Source organism: Callorhinus ursinus, unplaced genomic scaffold (assembly GCF_003265705.2).
Source record: "Callorhinus ursinus isolate GAN/ISIS: 27379988/994484 unplaced genomic scaffold, GSC_fseal_2.0 scaffold32, whole genome shotgun sequence".
Taxonomy (NCBI): Eukaryota; Metazoa; Chordata; class Mammalia; order Carnivora; family Otariidae; genus Callorhinus; species Callorhinus ursinus.
This window is the reverse complement of record NW_027397094.1, coordinates 10,321,745-10,340,055: the sequence shown is the minus strand read 5'-3', so window position 1 is coordinate 10,340,055 and position 18,311 is coordinate 10,321,745.

Sequence of the window (18,311 nt, the reverse complement as noted above, 5' to 3'; positions counted from 1 at the left end):
CTTTGAGCCATCAGAACTGCAAGAAATAAACTTCTGTTGTTTTAAGCCACCAAGTTTGTGGTGATATTTTACAGCAGTTCTAAGAAACTGATGTACTTGGAATGAAATCATGGGGATACTTCTCCTTCTGGCTAAGTGACAGTGACCATACTTTGTTAATGGTTTTTAGAGCACGAAAATATGATAAAATGCACTGAAAACTAAAGTCATCTTGAGTAAAATATAATATTTCTTGAAAGAATTAGAAAATGTGGTAGGATGTTTTTGGGTCATCATGAAGAGGATGTAAATTTTCTGAATTTATGTTAAGTTTTGCTGTAAATAAGTTGAAAGAGTAGAATAAAATGTCCTTCTATAGAGCAGTAAAGATTATTAGTTTGGAAAGTTCATTTGTTTAACAAAAGCTTATTGAATCAGGCACAGTGCTGAGTGCTGAGTTAAACAGATAAAGAAATATTTTTGAGTTCAGTCTTTGCAGATATACTTTTATATACTTTGAAAGTTCTCTTAATAATATTTCCTAGCTGCTTAGATCAGTAAAAGGAATATGTTATATTTGTAGATTTCATAATACAGCTGGCTCCTCACTTGTCTCTCCCCCATTCTCCACTGATAATTACTGAGTGAAGTAGAATGTCAACGGATATGCTTCTTCAAGAATGTCACGGCTAATTTTATCCCACATGTTGTGACCCACATGTCAAAGGAATTTTAAAGAGTGAGGTTTTATTTTCTACTGCTCTTTAGGCAGAGCCAGAGAGTAATTAATGCTGTAGTGTATGTCATACCATGCCTGGTGAGGATATTGAAGGGTTTTAGTTAAGTCAAAGGTTTGACTTATGTTCAGAGTTTTCCTGTTGGCTCTTTAGCCCAAACTTACAAACAATATAGACCATTTGTCATTGTCAACGCCTACGGCTGCATTTGAAAATGTCCACAGCAGCGGGAACAATCCCCTGCATAAAATGCTGTTTCCCAGCAATAATTCCAATGTCTTTACATTCTCAGTTCCTCCTCTACCAGCCCCTCCTCTTGGAATACTTTTCAGAGTACTTCAGCTGCAGGGAGCATATGTGGTGTGTCCCAGGCTTAGGGGAGGGTTTGAATTTTATTGGGACTCAGGAAGATTTTTCTGTTTTACTGTAAAGTGGCCGGGTTTACAAGGTGTTGGATCAATGGCAGCTACCATTATTTCCATGCTTTCCACATGTGATGAGATCCTTGAGATTAAGGGTCCTTCATTGCTAATCTTTGTACACCATAGCATCCTAGTTCAATGCTTAACACATGACAGGAATTCAATATGTTAGTTGAATTGAAATGTAATATACATGATCTGGTTTAGACATAAAAGAAACTTTTTGTATTGGATGAGTTCTGCTCATTTCTGAAACTGACTTATGGAGGAGAGTAGAACATTCTTTTTTTTTCTTCCTTTTTCTTAAGCTTTTAAAAATAGGAGATTCTAGTGTGTTTAGATGCTCAGGGACATTTTAACCTCTTCACATAAGGCTTCAAATCTGTCTTAGGATTCTGTGTGACAGAGGGTTGGGCCATTTGGTAATGTCTGCAGGAATAGAGTATAAAGGAACCTGAGCTCCTGTGCTACCCAGGTTTGGCCATTAAGACACCTTTGGTGTCACCAGTCTATTTTGCCCTTTTCTTTTTTTTAAAGAAAAAAAAACTGCAAGAGTGATTGCTTACCTGAGAAGTTGAATTAAAAAACGTGGGTGGAAGAAATGGGAACATAGAGATGTTTAATATTCACAGTGTCTTTATATTAATGTATTTGGGATCAAAAACTCTCAAGTCTGCAAAACTGTGGGAAAGAGGGCTGGCTGCAGGGACCCCTTTTCTTTTTCAAGGGAATTAGCTCTGTCTTCGCTGTCTGTGCATCCTACTTTTGTTCAAGCCAGCAGCTGAGCTCCCACTGTTTGTTTTCTAATTCTGTATGTTTGCAAGCTCTTGAAGACATTGTTTTTCTGTTTACCTCTTTGATTGCTCTGAATAAGATAAAATGGATTCTGTTGAATGCCAACACTGTGTGATTCAATGGATAATTGAATATAATTCCCCCCTCCTTTTTTCTTCCTTTTTTTTTTTTTACTTTTGCTGATAATCATTCCTCTTAAGTAAACATTATAATTAGCATTCTGTGTTTCTTAACAGCTGTTTTCCTGCTAGTCATCTTAAAAACCATAAGAGAAAACTTGTGTTTTTCTTCGTCATTTTTGTCTTCCAATCCCTAGCTTTAATTGTTTTTCTCATCTGCTGCTCTTCAAAAATAATTCTATTTTCATGTGATGCAACTTTAAATAATTTTTGAACAGAAATTGTTCTTCAGTATTTGTTTTCCTTCCCGTTTTTTGCTCTCTTATTTCAGTATGTGAAAAAAAATCTTCTGGAAGATATTTATTCAACAAATAAGTTCTATGATTTTAACAGCTATACCTAACTTGAAAATACTAAATTATGAGAATATAGATGAAAGTCATCATGTACTTAACATGATTCTTTATAAAGGCCATTCCATAGATACCTTTACACAGTGTCTGTCTGCTGTATATTATTACAGAGAATTCTAGAAAGTTCTTATGATTTATCAAAATTCAAACTATTTAAGGTTTCATGGGACACACTTATTCATAGGAATAGGTAAACCAGAATCAATTAAGAATTTCTGCAATATGATTTGATGTAGTAAATGTTACTTCAGATAAATCTCTCCTGATATGGTAGCCTAATGCGGTGAGAGATCTATTTAGAATAGGCATCTAGTTTCATGCTTAAAGAAATTCATTTTATGCCATGGTTTACTTTGAGAAATGTTATGGATGAATGCACTGCACCATTCCTCAGCTTTTCTACCTTGCACTGGTGTTCATGAATATTAATCACCTTACTTCCTCTTTGCCCAGTAATAGAAGTTACCAGAGGTCAGGCCGTGCAGAAGGTACATCAATGCCTAGTGGAATGTGGAAAGTGAACCACTGAATAACAATCCCCAAGACTACCCTTTACTCTGAAAAAAAAAATAATGCTCTCTGAACTCTGTCCAGATTGGACTTTCTAGAATTTATATGTATATTATAATTGGGAATTTACATTATCATTTCTAGATGAGTATTTCTTGGCCCATCTTCAGCTGCCTCCAATCATTTGAATTCGTTCTACTTTCTAAGAAGCTTGCGTATCTTAGATGTGATAAAAAAGTATTTGTGGGTCAGTGAAAGAATTCAAGAGCAATAAAATGAATCAGAGAAAAACTGTAAAAAATATTCCTTTATGTAACAAATACTAAAAATAACAATTATATACGTAAGGCAACAAGCACATTTTCATACTTTCAGACTCTTAGCTTAAATATTGTTATTTGTAGTTATTTTGTCAGCTCATATTAAAATCCATGGACCTTGTTTAAAATGTTAAAGAACTGTTGTGAAAAACCAATGTTTATAAAATGTTAAACACATAAGGCAAATCTCTGATTTAGAAAGTTGGTAAAGACATTTTTGAAAAGACCTAAGTAACCCATCTTTCTCCAGTCCTATTTTCCAGGAGATATTTTCCAGTCTATGAAGTATGGTCCATCTAATATATTGTCATTTAAATTACCACATTAATAAGCCTACACTCCCTGCCTGACCCTCTAAAAGTAGATTAAAATGGCGGTGGGGAATGCAAGGAAAAATGTAAAGAAAATGAAATAAGTCTTGAAATACTCCATTTGAACCTGGAGATTACTTGTATACATTATGATGCATTCTGTGTTCCATCAGAATTAATATGGAAAGGGGAGGGAATATATAGCATGATTTGATTATCTTACACATTCTAAAGACAAGAATATAAATATTTTCTATACCACTTCAAGTAGAAAAAATACACTCATATCAGCTGCTGATGATTTTGCTTAAGATTATCTTTGTTTTTAAGAGTTGCATGGTTCTGTTAGAGAACAGTGCATCCAAGTTTGGAGTTGGGGTGCTTAGGCTCACATCCTCTCATCTTGGGCAAACTATCTGACTTTCTGGTCCTCACTCTCCTCAGTGCAAAATGGGCTTAGCAATAGTATTATACTAAGTAATTCGTAGGGTTGTTTGTGAGTGTTAAAGTGACAGAAATGTATGCAAGAGCATTCTGAATATTGTAAGACAATATTATTACTATACAAATATTTCATTATTACTGCACATACTAAAACAAGTCCAAAGGCAATGCATCATGAAGAAACTTTTAGAGAAATGATCATACTGATAGTCAATCCTACTTTCTTCTCTTTAGGAATCTGAATTTTATATGTTGATGAGACAAAATGATTAAACAATTTACCTATAATTGTATGGCCCATTAGTGGCAAAACTATGAGTGTTTTTCTTGTATATTTAGTGAAAGAGCTTAGTTATGAAGAAGTGATGAGATACAAAAAAAAATTATAAAAATCTTGATAATCTGGAACTAATGAAATAAAATTATTGCCAGATGTTAAAATAAACACCAAAAAAGTTATGAGGAAGGGCTCTTGAAATCTGCATATTGTCATTCATCCATTTACTCAACTATTTAATGACAAGCTATATATATATATATATGGCTAATATATATACACACACCCACCCCCCCACCCCCACCCACACACACACACACACACACACACCTAGCAATATGCTAGAGAATCAAATGTTAAGAGTATACAATTTTGCCTACGGCACTCACTGTGCAGTGAAGATGCTCCTTCGCTTTAACATATAAAGAATTGATAGTGAAAGGATGTTTAGAAAACTTCTCTAAGACATCCTATAGCCCTTCCGTCCAATATTGACTGCAAAAGATCTTTGAGATAAGACAGATCAATAAGACAAGACCCTGCCTGCAAGGAGCTTGCAAACTAGAGACACTGGAAAGTTCCTATTTTTGCTCATGTATTTTAGACATGTTTTTTTCCTGTGGAGTCAGGGACATTTCTGCTAAACCGATGGTACTGGAGTAATGTGTTTCCTTAATATTCTGGCTCAACTTTTACTGAGTTTCTATAGAGATAATGTAAATATCACCATATTCCTGAATCAGATTATTTCATTTGACTTTGTTTCCCAATGGAAATGGTGGGAATAGACTAGTGGTTTGCTTTATGTGCATTTCAGCTGTACCCTAGGAAGGATGGGCAATTAGGCAGGGCTTACTTCTGAACCCACTCCTCCAACCTACATAAAAGATCACTGCTTGTATCTCTTTTAGGTATGAGCTTTTAGAAGATTTGGACTGAACATAGAGCCCTACTGATTAAAAACATGAATACCAGTTTATGTCAGCCCAATTTTTAAATGTGGGTTAGGAGGTGAGAAATGTCAAAGTAATTAAACAGGAGATCGTTAGACTGGAGATGGTTCTAATGCCTTAGTAGCCTAGAAAGCAAACCAGAACTAAGCCAGAGTCAGTGCACTCAAATCTGAGAAAAATGAAACATAAGAACAACCAATCACAAACAGCCAACTAGGCTTTCTCAAATAAGGTAACTGTTTAAGCTGTAGACAACCCAAAATTTCCTTGCTTTGCTTCCACCTCCTCCCTATAGAAACTTTTCCCCTAGCTCTGGCTGGTGGAGGACTCCTAAGCCACATCAGGTTTGGCAGTGCCCAATTCATGTAGATGTATATACACACGTAAATTCTTGAAAATTTAAAAATCCCTCAGTTTATCTTTTAATGGTTGACAATATGTGTCCTGATAAAACAACTGATTGAAAATGAATATGTTGTGGGCGCCTGGGTGGCTTAGTTGTTAAGTGTCTGTCTTAGGCTCAGCTCATGATCCCAGGGTCCTGGGATCGAGCCCTGCATCAGGCTCCCTGCTCGGCAGGAAGCCTGCTTCTCCCTCTCCCACTCACCCTGCTTGTGTTTCCTCTCTCGCTGTCTCTCTCTTTCTGTCAAATAAATAAATTAAAAAAAAAAGAAAATGAATATGTTGTAAATTGGATTATACCAATGATTTTTCCTTTCCTTTCTTTCTTTCTTTTTTTTTTTTTAACATTTTATTTGTCAGAGACAGAGCGTGAGCACAGCAGGGGGAGCGGCAGGCAGAGGGAGAAGCAGGCTCTCCACTGAGCAAGGAGTCAGATGCAGAACTTGATCCCAGGACCCTGGGACCATGACCCAAGCCAAAGGCAGACGCTTAACTGACTGAGCCACCCAGGTGCCCCAAGATTTTTCCTTTTCATTATGATTTTTTTCATTTGAACTTTTTAGAAAAGGTATAACAATTATGGCAAAGGTAATAAATATAATCATATAAGACATTTCATCTAGAATGATTAAAGTATCTTGTCAGGGGCACCTGGGTGGCTCAGTTGGTTAAGCATCTGCCTTCGGCTCAGGTCATGATCCCAGGGTCCTGGGATCGAGCCCCTTGTCAGGCTCCCTACTCAGAGGGGAATCTGCTTCTCCCTTTCCTTCTGCCCTCTGCCCACCCCGCCCCCAGATCCTGCTCTCTCTCTTCTGCTCTCTCAAGTGAACAAATAAAATCTTTAAAAAAAAAAGTATCTTGTCAATTAAATAAGTGAAATATAATTTTTGTATTTTGGCTATATACACATGTATATGTATATATATGTGCATACATACGTGTGTGTGTGTGTGTGTGTGTGTGTGTGTAAAGATGAATGAGTCTTTTGAGGGATCAGTCCTGATTTTCCTAGGTGTCTGATGTCAAAACATTATAGTCATGTGGGGCTAGTATAACATTTTTCAAGAATCATATCAAGTGTGACCTTTTGTGTTTAAGCCTTCTCCAGCTCCCACAGGCAACTTGGTGGCTTTTGGCACATGGTCTGTTATCACAGTTAAATTCTCAAGTTGTAATGATACATCTTTCTTCCACAGTCCTATGATTTATATACATATAGAACATAATTTTTATTTTAAATTTTAAAATCAGTTTTCTAAAATATCAACCAATACTTATCCATCAACTCTCATCAAACACTCATCCAAAGTAGCAAATGACAATTTTGCTTTGAGGTTTCCATAATTGTCATCAATGATGTAGATGTATTCAGTGATGAATGGCATCTGGTGTTGTGATGTGGGGAAACCTTCATCACCAAACAGTAGATTACTAGAACTGATAGATGCTGGCATGTTATTTAAAAACATATAAGAATAAGAATAAATGCAGTGTTACCTTTTCAAAACAATAATCAATTAAGTGAAGATGGCATTTTTGTCCTTAAAAAATAGGAGTGGCATTAAGAAAATGAGCTTATCAGAACCAATTATGGAGATGAGCTCATTGGTTGAATTGTTCATTTTTGGACATGATCTGATTCTTTTGTTTTTCTTCCTCTCTCTCTCTCTTTATCTAGTCTATTCTAATTTATGTTCATGTCTTGCCTCTTCCAATGAAGTTTAATTTCTATGAAGATAGGATTTGCGTCTTTAATTTGACGCCTCCATTTGTTTACATAGCAAACCACATAGAATTTGGAATAAGTGTTTCAAGAATGATGCTGAAACAATTGTGCAGCCCTGATACTTTGTCAGTTACCTACAATGTAAGACTTTCATCCTTGTATCTTATAAGAAATGCCACCGCCTACCAAACATTCCCATTATTTACATGATCATCAATAACCTCTATGCCTTCGACCTCATCTCACTGCCTTTTATTGCCAATTTTTTTTCAAAAAAGTTACATGTACCTTGTCCTAACTTCCTCATGCCCATAAATACATTCTTCAATCCGCTTCTATCTTCTCTGTCCCCTAAACGCCAGCAAAACTATTCTTATCAAGTCTCAAATGATTTGCATACTGTCACATCATGTGGTCATATGATGATACGGCATTTGAAATATTAGGGGTATGTGTGTGTGTGTGTGTGTGTGTGTTTGTGTGTGTGTGTGTCTATGTGTGTGTGTGTTCTCATTATTTCCTATTTCCTCTACCTTTTCCTGGTTTATGAGTCTTTAAATCAAGTTTTCTGTACTTATGCTTCCAGGTAGCATTGTTTTAATAGGTAAATAAAAAGGGAAGTCTTGATGTTTTGATACTTAATTACTTTCAGATAGATCTTTGAAACACAAAGAAAATTTCTTGAGAGAAAACTTTTCTGAGTTTTACTTAAAGACCTGATGATTTTAATCTTTAATCTCTCAATCTTCATTTTATATAAAATGTCTCCTTTTTGGTTAATCTTCATCTCAACACACTCAACTGATAATTTCTTTTTCTTGATTTTTCTCCTTTAGGAACAAATACTTTTAAAGATAACATTTACTTCAAGACTTAGATTTAGGTTCTACTTCAAGACTGGTTCCATTTTAAGCTTGCTTTGTTGTTATGGAGGAAAAGTTACCAAATCTTGGGAGGTGTTTTGAGGTGTGCTGAGTGCTGGGACAGTGCTTATTTATTTCTAGACTTCCTGAAGTCATGGAACACTATCTGGCCGTCAACAAATGTGTTGAATTAGTTGAAGCTCTAATTTATTTAATTCAGTTCAATAGTTGCTAGGTGCTGCCTGCTGTGTAAGGCACTGGAAGTAAAATGATAACAATAAATAAATCGTCATTTGGAAGATATGTGTTCTCGGCAGATGTGTGGAAATTTCCTCAATACTCCGTAACCCTGAATGGTATAGAAGTCAGTCCATAGTCTGGGTTCTCCCATCTTCACTTAAAGCAAGGAAAGCTTTTCTCCGGAGCAGAGTGGGCTAACGCTTCCAGTTCTGTTCTGCTTCTTTTTTGTTTTTCTTCCTTGGTTAGTTAGAGACAGAGACCTCACCAGGTGGAGTTGCCTCACAGAGTCATATTTATTTGTTCCAAGAAGGAGATCGCGGGGAATAAGTTCTAAAGCTATAACTCCTTGAACAAGGGAAAGCAGGCTTCTTTTATTGGGGCTTGGGATGAATATTCAAAGAGGGGTTTTAACATTAGACTGAGGCGGAGGCACTTTCTGATTCATCTGCACATGTGTCTTCCTCCAATATTTCATTCTGTCCCAGCAGTTTCTTCCTTAGTTTCTAAAAGGTAAGATTGACAGTTAAGCACAAGCTTCTAGGCGTTTCCTGAGTTGGGGGGTCAGTTCTGAGTTCAGCGGGTCAGGCTTGTGGCAAAATCCCTCCTCCGATTTTATTCTTGCCCCTCATTCCTTCACACTTCATGGGGTGAAGGTCTGTCTTCTGCAGCTACTTTCTGATGCACATGGCTGTTGTCTTGGGGACCAGCAGAGGAGCAGAACTGTTTCCCAGCTAGTCTGGAACATGTTTGTGTGTCATGAGGTTTAGCCCTGAGCTGTTTGTACCCTTGTGTTACTACCATCTGTTATTTTATGGTCTTGGTATGCTTGGTCACAAAGTTATACCAAACAGTTAAATGAGTGAGGTCCGAAAAGTAGTAAGAGTAGCAGGATTATTAGTGGCCCCAGAAAGGGGAGAAACCACGTGATGTAAGTAGTGCCATTTTGATAGCCTGCCAGACCTCACTGGGAGATCCTCCTCTTTGGTTGAAGGTATGCAAGCAAGCTGCCTGATCGAAGATTTTCTTAATATTTACTTTTACTACACCTGAGGTATCAATCCAGGTGTGGCACAAAATATTAATTACTATACAGACTCCTCTTCTTCTATTAACAAGTAATCCATAGTCAGCCTAGTGTCAGGTCATTCTGGATCAGAGGATATATACATGATCCCTTTTTGATCTGTGGGTGCTGATGACACATCCAACAGCCTTTCAGCCCATCCACCGTTGCTATATTACTTATCACTTATATTCACTAGGGATTTTAGTTCCCAGTGGTGCTCCAATGTGTTTATAGCTTTAGTTATTCCTATGACAAAAACTACTCTCAGCAAAGTATTCATTTCAAGATCTGAAGGGCTAAAACATTGTACCCTGCCTCCAGAACCTGGTGAACGAAGGAAAGAGGACCAGAAAACTATCCATTCTACCATGTACAAAGAGTGAGCTGTGGAATTCATTACTGAACTATCACAGAGAAAATGACTTAACCCATGGGCAGCAAACAATAGGACTGATGAAACCAGAACAGCAGAGCTAGTGTTACATGGACTGAAATTGTTATAGGACAAATCTAAGTCCCCCTGCCCATCTTGTGAGTGCCACTGGAACAGAAGCTCTAGGTCAGTGAGGGGCTCACAGTTGTATTTGTTGTCATCTGTTGTTGGTAGCACTTCTTCCCTAGTTTCTGGGCCGAGTGCCTTTTTCATCCCAGGATGGCGGATCCACAGGCCAGCTTCCGCTAACTTTAGAGAAGAATGTGTGATTAAGAGTATTGGGTGGAGCCCTTTCCAGACTGGATGAAGTTGATCCTCTGGTGACCCACTTTTCCAAGACTTGAAGTTCACCCAATCCCCAGGTTTATATGGGGGGAGCCCGATTTCAGTAGGCAGGGGGATGCAAAAGTTTCTGTACTTGTTGAGTGTCTCCAGCACTTGTCAAAGGTTAATTATATGATTAATAGCCAAAGAAACTTCCAGATCTGGCAATGAGGAGGGAGTCAGAGCCTTTAGGAAAGGACCTCCCATAAGCCATTTTGAAGGGGCTAAATTTTAGTTTACTCTTTGGGACAGCTCTTATCCTGGTGAGAATTATTGGTAATAGTTCTGACCTATTTCCTGTGTTTCTTGGTACAGTTTTGTGAGGGTCTTTGTCAGGGTTCTGTTAGCCCATTCTGTCCTTCCAGAGTACCAGTTTGGAGCAAGCAGTGGCTCCCACTTTTGGCAGCACATGACTTTGACCCTGATAATAGCCCAGTTCAGAGAGTCCCTGTACCTCTCAGCTGCCTGTTCTAGTATCTGCAATTACTTCCAGGACAGAGTTCCTCTGGTTTATCCTTCTGAGCTCTAGGCCTTTCCCCGATCTTGGCTAGGTAAGTCTTCACTATCTGTTGGCTCTAGGATGCCTTTAAGGGGTTGCTTTTTATATTCTGTCTAGTCTTTTAACTTGCTTTCAGCAGTTCTTAACAATTCTACCTTCAAAATACCTCCAAAATTCTACCCCTTCACTGCACTCACTACCTCTACCCTGCCCTGGCCACGCATCTAAAACATAAACCTATCTCTCCAGACCTCTTCATTGGAGGGGATTCACTTTCAAGATCTTTGTGACTAGAATAGACTTGATTGCATGCTTTATCCCACTCAAACAGGTCTCTCTTGGGTCCCTGAAGCTTATTATAAAGGGATTTGCAATTAGCCCAAAGTTAGTAATCCAGATGTGGCAAAACCCAGCCAATCCCCCCAAACCCACACAATTGCTTGCTGGCCATTGGTGAGGCTAGCTGACATATTACTATTTTCCTTTCTTAAGGAAGACCTCATTGTCCCCTAGAAATGATAACCCAAGTATTTTACACTTTCCTTAGAAATCCGGGCTTTTTCTTTTGATACTTTATATCCCTTGATGGCTATAGTATTTTCGTGACATACAACATCTCAATAATCAGCACTGCAAGTGATAATATTGTACCAGGACGTAATAGAACTTCAGAGATGTTATATAATTTCTGAACTAGGCCTAGCATTTACCTATACAACATGGCATAAGAAGGTTTATTACTGCTTAGTTGATAATGCTTCTGCTACCAAATAAACCAGGCTATTAGTCAAAAAGACTCCATTTAGATTTTGAAGTTTGGGAACTCTGTCAAAAAATATCAGAAGGTTTTACTGTGGCAGTAAGAGATTCTACAGACGTTTACATAGTTGTTAGCAAAACTTAACTCTTTCAATATTAAGAAGATTCAGTTTTCTTAAGTAATCAAAGACCTGATAAAGCAAAGCATAGAAACTTGTTTTTTTTCAGGGCAAATAAAGAAAAAAAACTTTGTTGACAATTTCTTATCAAGGGTAGACCAAATTCCAATCTTTTGGAATACTAGGGTGCTTTTAAAACTCATTCCAATCTTAGTCCTTGCCATGCCTAAAATACCTTTCCAGAGATTCCTTTTTTAAAAATTTTCTACAACTTTCTTTTTACATTCAGACTTTGTTTTCCTCTCTAAACAGCCAGTCTCAGTTTAGTGCAAATTACTTTCTTTTGTGTCAACAAAAATGTATTCCCATTCCTCATATCTTTTCATACCACATATCTGACTCTCCTTGTATAAGAGTTGTTTCTCTTTAAAAAAAAAAAGAGTTGTTTCTCTTATTATTTCCAATAGTTTTAATTACATTTTATTAGAATTCTCAATGTTTAGAGCCCTTAATTTCTAGTGAAAACTAACTTAGGAAGCAAGTGGGAGCTGTTACACCAAAATTCTTCAGATCAGCCAATTAAGAAATATATTTCATTATTCCTAGAAACTTGCTTTTCCATAGTACCATTTTCTTTTTCTTTTTTTTTTAAGATTTTATTTATTTATTTGAGAGAGGAAAAAAAGAGAGCAAGCATGAGTGGGGAGAGGGGAAGAGGGTGAGGGAGAAGCACACTCCCCGCTGAGCAGGGAGCCTGACATGGGGCTCAATCCCAGAACCCTGGTATCATGACCTGAGCTGAAGTCAGACGCTTAACTGACTGAGCCACCCAGAGGCCCCTCCACAGTACCATCTTCAATAAAGCATGAAACATATTTACTAACAGACCCAAATTTATCTTTAGCTTTTCTGTAATGAGACAAAAGTAAATAAACCTATGTTTAGTTATTAATGATTCAATAATTTATTTTACTTAGATATGAATTCAACCTGATCTGTCATCCAACCCAGTAAAACTTTGAAGTTTTAGGTCACTGCAAATTTTGGAAGCTGTTTTTAAATTCACCTACAGACCTTTTTATCTATTCAGCCTACTTGTTCTTAGCAACTTCCCAGACAAAATCAAACATAATTTTAAAACATTTTTGCTCACAGGTTTGCAATACGTACACCATGAATTCAGATAGAATAGAGGTTGATTATCTGTATTATATTTGATGTTGATAATTCCTAAAGACATGCCAATGTTCAACAAACTTAAATATACCAGAGATTATCCCAGATCACTTGAATTTGAAAAGCATTTGGGTTAATTTCGATCTTTGAGTTTTATTTTTTATTTTTATTTTTTTGATCTTTGAGTTTTAGAATGCCCAATTCTTATAAGTGCTTGCTTCAAACCTAATAAATAAGGTTCTTTGTTGACTTAATTTCAGCAGTACCATCCAGAGGTTGAAATTACCACATGGAGACCGACACAAACAAAAACCTTATATTTGAAATTTGCATTTATTCTTTTTTTTAAAATTTTTTTTAATTGAGATTTGCATTTATTCTTGACAAGTAACCTTACAGAAGCTGTGGGTTAGATTTTGAGCATGGGTGCTTTTCTAGATGCTTGTCCTTTAAAAGGCCTTTGGGTCCTCCAGTAGGGGCCGGGGCAGTCACCTATGACGTCTTCCCTTCTTCCCCCGGGTTGCCTCCTATGGACTATAGAGCTACTGCCAGAGGGCAGCTTGCCCTTCCAGTCTCTTGTCCTCTCTTCTGTTCTCGATCATACCCTAAAGTTTGTCTCTATTCACTGAGCAGGATTAGTGTCTGGACCTATGGCCAGTGTTTGAAGTCTTCTGTGGATATCTGGAGCATTTTGAGATAAGAAATAGGTATTAATGACCACTTGACTATTTTGGGTTTTGGGGTCCCATTTCTATAGAGAAAAGAAGGAAAGGACAAGGTACACAAAGGCCAAGCAGACAGGGTGGAGATTCAAACAGTCTACTAAAAGCAGGACAACAGTGTCAGGCATCCCTGACAGACCAAATATCCAAACCAAATGCTGCCCAGGTGGGACGGACATTTCTTCCTAGACTAGTTACTGTCAGATTGCTCCCATTTCACTGGGCTGGAGCATCCGAGCCCCTGAATGGTTGAGGTGTATGGTCTTCCATCCCCTTGGGGTGTCTAAGCTCCACTTCAGTGAGCATTCAGCCCCCAGAGTACCACCTTGCCACCTTGCCCAGACCTTGCAAGATGACTCGAAGTGATAACAACTTATAGCCGTTTGGTGGGATGGGTACCATATGCCTCCCTTGGGAGCTCCTCTGAGCAAAAGCTCAGTGTGGTACTGGGTCTCCCACTAGGCTGTGATGCCAATCTGGCAGCCCAGGTGCCAAGAAGGGAGACTACCTGGAGAAACCCCCTCCTGCCAGGATAGCTTGAACAGTTAGCCCAGATGCCCATTGCTCTGACCACTTGAAATCAGGGAACGGGAGGGCAGACCCTGAGAAGACAGCTATCCCATCTGGGTCACCAAATTTGTTCCTGGACAAAAATGGGTCCAATCCTTAGTGATCTATGGACAGAGACCACACCAGGTTGAATTGCTCCCCCAAGGTCATCTTCAGTTCTATAAATAAGAAAATCACAGGGAAAGCAGGTTCCTTTTACTAGGGCTTGAGATGAAGAGTCAGAGGGGTCTTAGTACAGTACAGTATATATTATTGTTCTCAGAATTAATACTTAGATTTCTTTAATTCTCAAGCAAAACACAATTCTAAATGTCTACCTCCATGTGTATTATAAATGACATGACAGCTCATTCACACATTTTATGGGTGTATTTGTGTGATGATGCCATCCTATGATAATCATCCTATGATTTCATCCTTTCGGCAAGTCACATCTGATGGGTTGGTGGTCCCTTGCATTGAGTTATTTTATGGGCTAGCTGTTCAGTTCTATATATAAACTCAGTTTTTTAAGTAGAACATGTATAAACAAAATTCACAGGTCATAAGTGTGACAGATTGATGATCTTTTACCTGGTGACTCACTGACGTACCCATAATACAGATGAAGAAGTAGAACATTTCACTATAGATTCGTTCTGCTTGCTTGTGTTTCTATTTAGAATCATAGAATAGAAATTTTTGTGTAAGGCTTCTTTCACTCAAAATTACCTTTGCAGGAATCATCTATATCATTGGCTACAGCAAGAATTTGTTCATTTTCCTTGTTGTAGTGTATTCTAGACAATTTATTTAGCCATTTTACTACTGATGGGTATTTGGGTTGTTTCTGGTTTGGAATAATTATGAAAACTCCTACGAAGACATTTATGTACTTGACTTTTGTGTTTGTGTTTATGCATTTCTATGTATACTTATTCCCTGGACCTGAGGGTGGAATTGCTGCAGTTTAGGGTTGACGTATTATGAGGCCTATTTCCCAAGTTCCAATTTAAACTCCTGCCACCAGTCTATCGGTGTTTCACCATCCTTGCCAAGACTTGGTATTATTAAAATTGGTCCAATTTTAATCTTTTCGATGTGTGTTTAGTTGTATTTCATGCTTTTATATGCATTTTTCTGATGACTGATGAGATTGAGCACCTCTTCATGTGTTTATTGGCTATTTGCCTATATATTTTAAAAATTGTCAGTTCAGGGGGCGCCTGGGTGGCTCAGTCAGTTGAGCGTCCGACTCTTGATTTCAGCTCAGGTCATGATCTCAGGGTCGTGAGATGGAGCCCTGGGACAGGCTCTTCGCTCAGCTTGGAGCCAGCTTGAGATTCTCTCACTCCCTCTGCCCCTTTCCTCCCCACCTTCCCCTACTTGCACACATTCACACTCTCTTAAAAAAAGAAAAAATTGTCAATTCAAATATTTTGAGTACTTGTCATTCTTTTTTTTTTTAAAGATTTTTTTTTTAATTTTTATTTATTCATGAGAGACAGAGACAGAGAGAGAGAGAGGCAGAGGGAGAAGCAGGCTCCCAAGGAGCAGGGAGCCCGATGCGGGACTCGATCCCGGGACCCCGGGACAATGACCTGAGCCGAAGGCAGACGCTTAACCATCTGAGCCACCCAGGCGCCCGAGTACTTGTCATTCTTACTAAATTAAAAAATATATATTCAGGATATGAACCTTTGACAAAGTGGGCAGATAGCAAATACTTTTTACCAGATGGTGACTTTTCTTTTCTATTAATGTTTTGTTTTGATAAACAAAGGTTGTTAATTTTTATATAGATTAATTTATTTAGATCTATTTAGGTTATAAGATTAATTTATCAATCTTCTGTGAGGAATGTTTTTTTTTTGGTCTATTTAAGACACCGTTACCTATCCCAAGGTCATGAAAATATTTCCCAATGCCACCTTGCTGAAGTGTATGTTTTGCCTTTTACGTTGAGATTAACAATTACAGGAAATTGACCTTTGATTATGGTATGAGTTAAGGAATCAATATTAAAATTTCCATTTAATATCCAAATGACTCAGCTCCATTTATTGAAAGTCCTTCACTGACTAATCGGAAGTATCATTTTTATCATAAATCAAGTGTCCATATGGGTTTGGTTTGTTCTAGGGCACTCAAATCATTTAAAGTTGTTAAATATCGTACATTATTAATTTCTATAGCCTTCAGTTACTCCTGATATCTGGTATTGTAAATCCTCTAAATATGTTCTTTTTCAATGTTTCCTTGGCTGTATTTGGCCCTTTGAATTCTTATAAGAATTTTAGAATAATCTTGTTAATTTCTATTTAAAAACTTGCCAGAATTTTTATTGAGAAGTTATCAAATCAATTTGGGCAATGTCTTCACAATATTAAATCGAATCCATATATATAGAAGAGCCCTTCATTTATTTAGAACTTTAAATTTTTTTCCCAATCATGTTTCTAGTTTTGCATACAGAGATCTTTTGCATGCTACTTTAGATTTTTCTTAAGTATTTGATATTTTTGATTCTATTGTCAATTACATAACTTAAAAAATTAATTTTTTGTTTATTGGTGGTATTCAGAAATTCAGTTGATTTTTATTCATTGGTTATATCATGTGATCTTACTAAAGCTATTTATGTCTAATGTGTTTATACTCTTCTACTTTTATTTTCTTATTGAAATATCTAGGGATTCTCATTTAATGTTGATTAGAAGTATTCATAGTGGGACTCTGTCTTGTTCCTGATATCTGAAGGAAAGTTCGAGTATAGTAGCACTCAATATGACATTTGCTGTAGGTGTGTTGTAGATACATTTTTTAGTTTAAGGAAATTGGTTTCATCTATTCCTAGTTTATTGAGGGCTTATATAAAAAAATTGTGTTAAATTTTATATTTTTCCTTTTCTGGATTTGATAAAGATTTTCTCTTATAGCAAAATAGCAATGCTATAAGTAATAAGATTTTTTCCTTTAGTGAGTAAATGTCACGAATATATTGTCTAATGATTTTATATAAAAATAGCCTGGAATAAACCTCCTATTGAGATGATATGTTATCCTTTTAATATATATTATTGGATTCTATTTGTAAATATTTTCTTTAGGATTTTTGCACCTCTGTTTATGAGAGAGGTTGGCCTATAATTAATCTTTCTTCTAATATTTTTGTCAAATTTTGGCATCAAGGTTTCATTGGTCTCCTAAAACAAGTTACTATTTTTACTTTTTATATTCCTAGAATAGATTTAGTCAAATTCGTCAAAATCTAGGGTGTCTGGGTGGTTCAGTCGGTTAAGTATCTGCCTTTGGCTAGGGTCATGATCCCAGGGTCCTGGGATCGAGCCTCACATCGGGCTCCCTGCTCAGCAGGGAGCCTGCTTCTCCCTCTGCCCCTCATCCCCACTTGTGCTCGCTCTCTCTCCAATAAATAAATAAAATCTTTAAAAAAATGGTTAAAATCTATTGCATCTTTCTGGGTCCGGATTTTTTTCTGTGGGAAAGTTTTTAATTACATATGCCTTTAATTAACACAGGTACTTACATTTTCTATTCCCCTTGTGTCAGATTTGTTGTGTTTTGTCTGTTATATCACATTTTTAAATTTATTTGGGTTAACTATATTTATAATAACCTGTTATCCCTTTCCTATCTGTATGGTCCATAATAATGTCTGGTTTTTCATTTCTGATAATGATATTTGTTGTTTCATTTTTTTTTTCTTGCCAGGGATTTATCTACTTTTTCAGTCTTTTCAAAGAACCACCTTTAGGTTATGTTGATTTTCTCTATTGGTTTTTTCCATCATTGATACCTGGTTTTATATCTGTTATTTCTTTGATCTACATTCTTGCCTTAAAATGCATGCTTGAATCATTGACTATACTTCTTTTTATATTTCTATTATATACATTTCAAGCTATAAATATTCTCTTTATAGAATGCAGTTACATCATACAAGTTTTGTCATACTGAAATCACTTAGTGATTTATCTTTCACTCATGAGCTATATAGAAATAGATGACTAATTTCCAAATATCAGAACTTTCTTATAACATGTTGTTGCCTATTTCCAGCTCAATTGTATATAATTGAAACCATATTCTGGGGGTGCCTGGGTGGCTCAGTCAGTTAAGCGTCTGCCTTCAG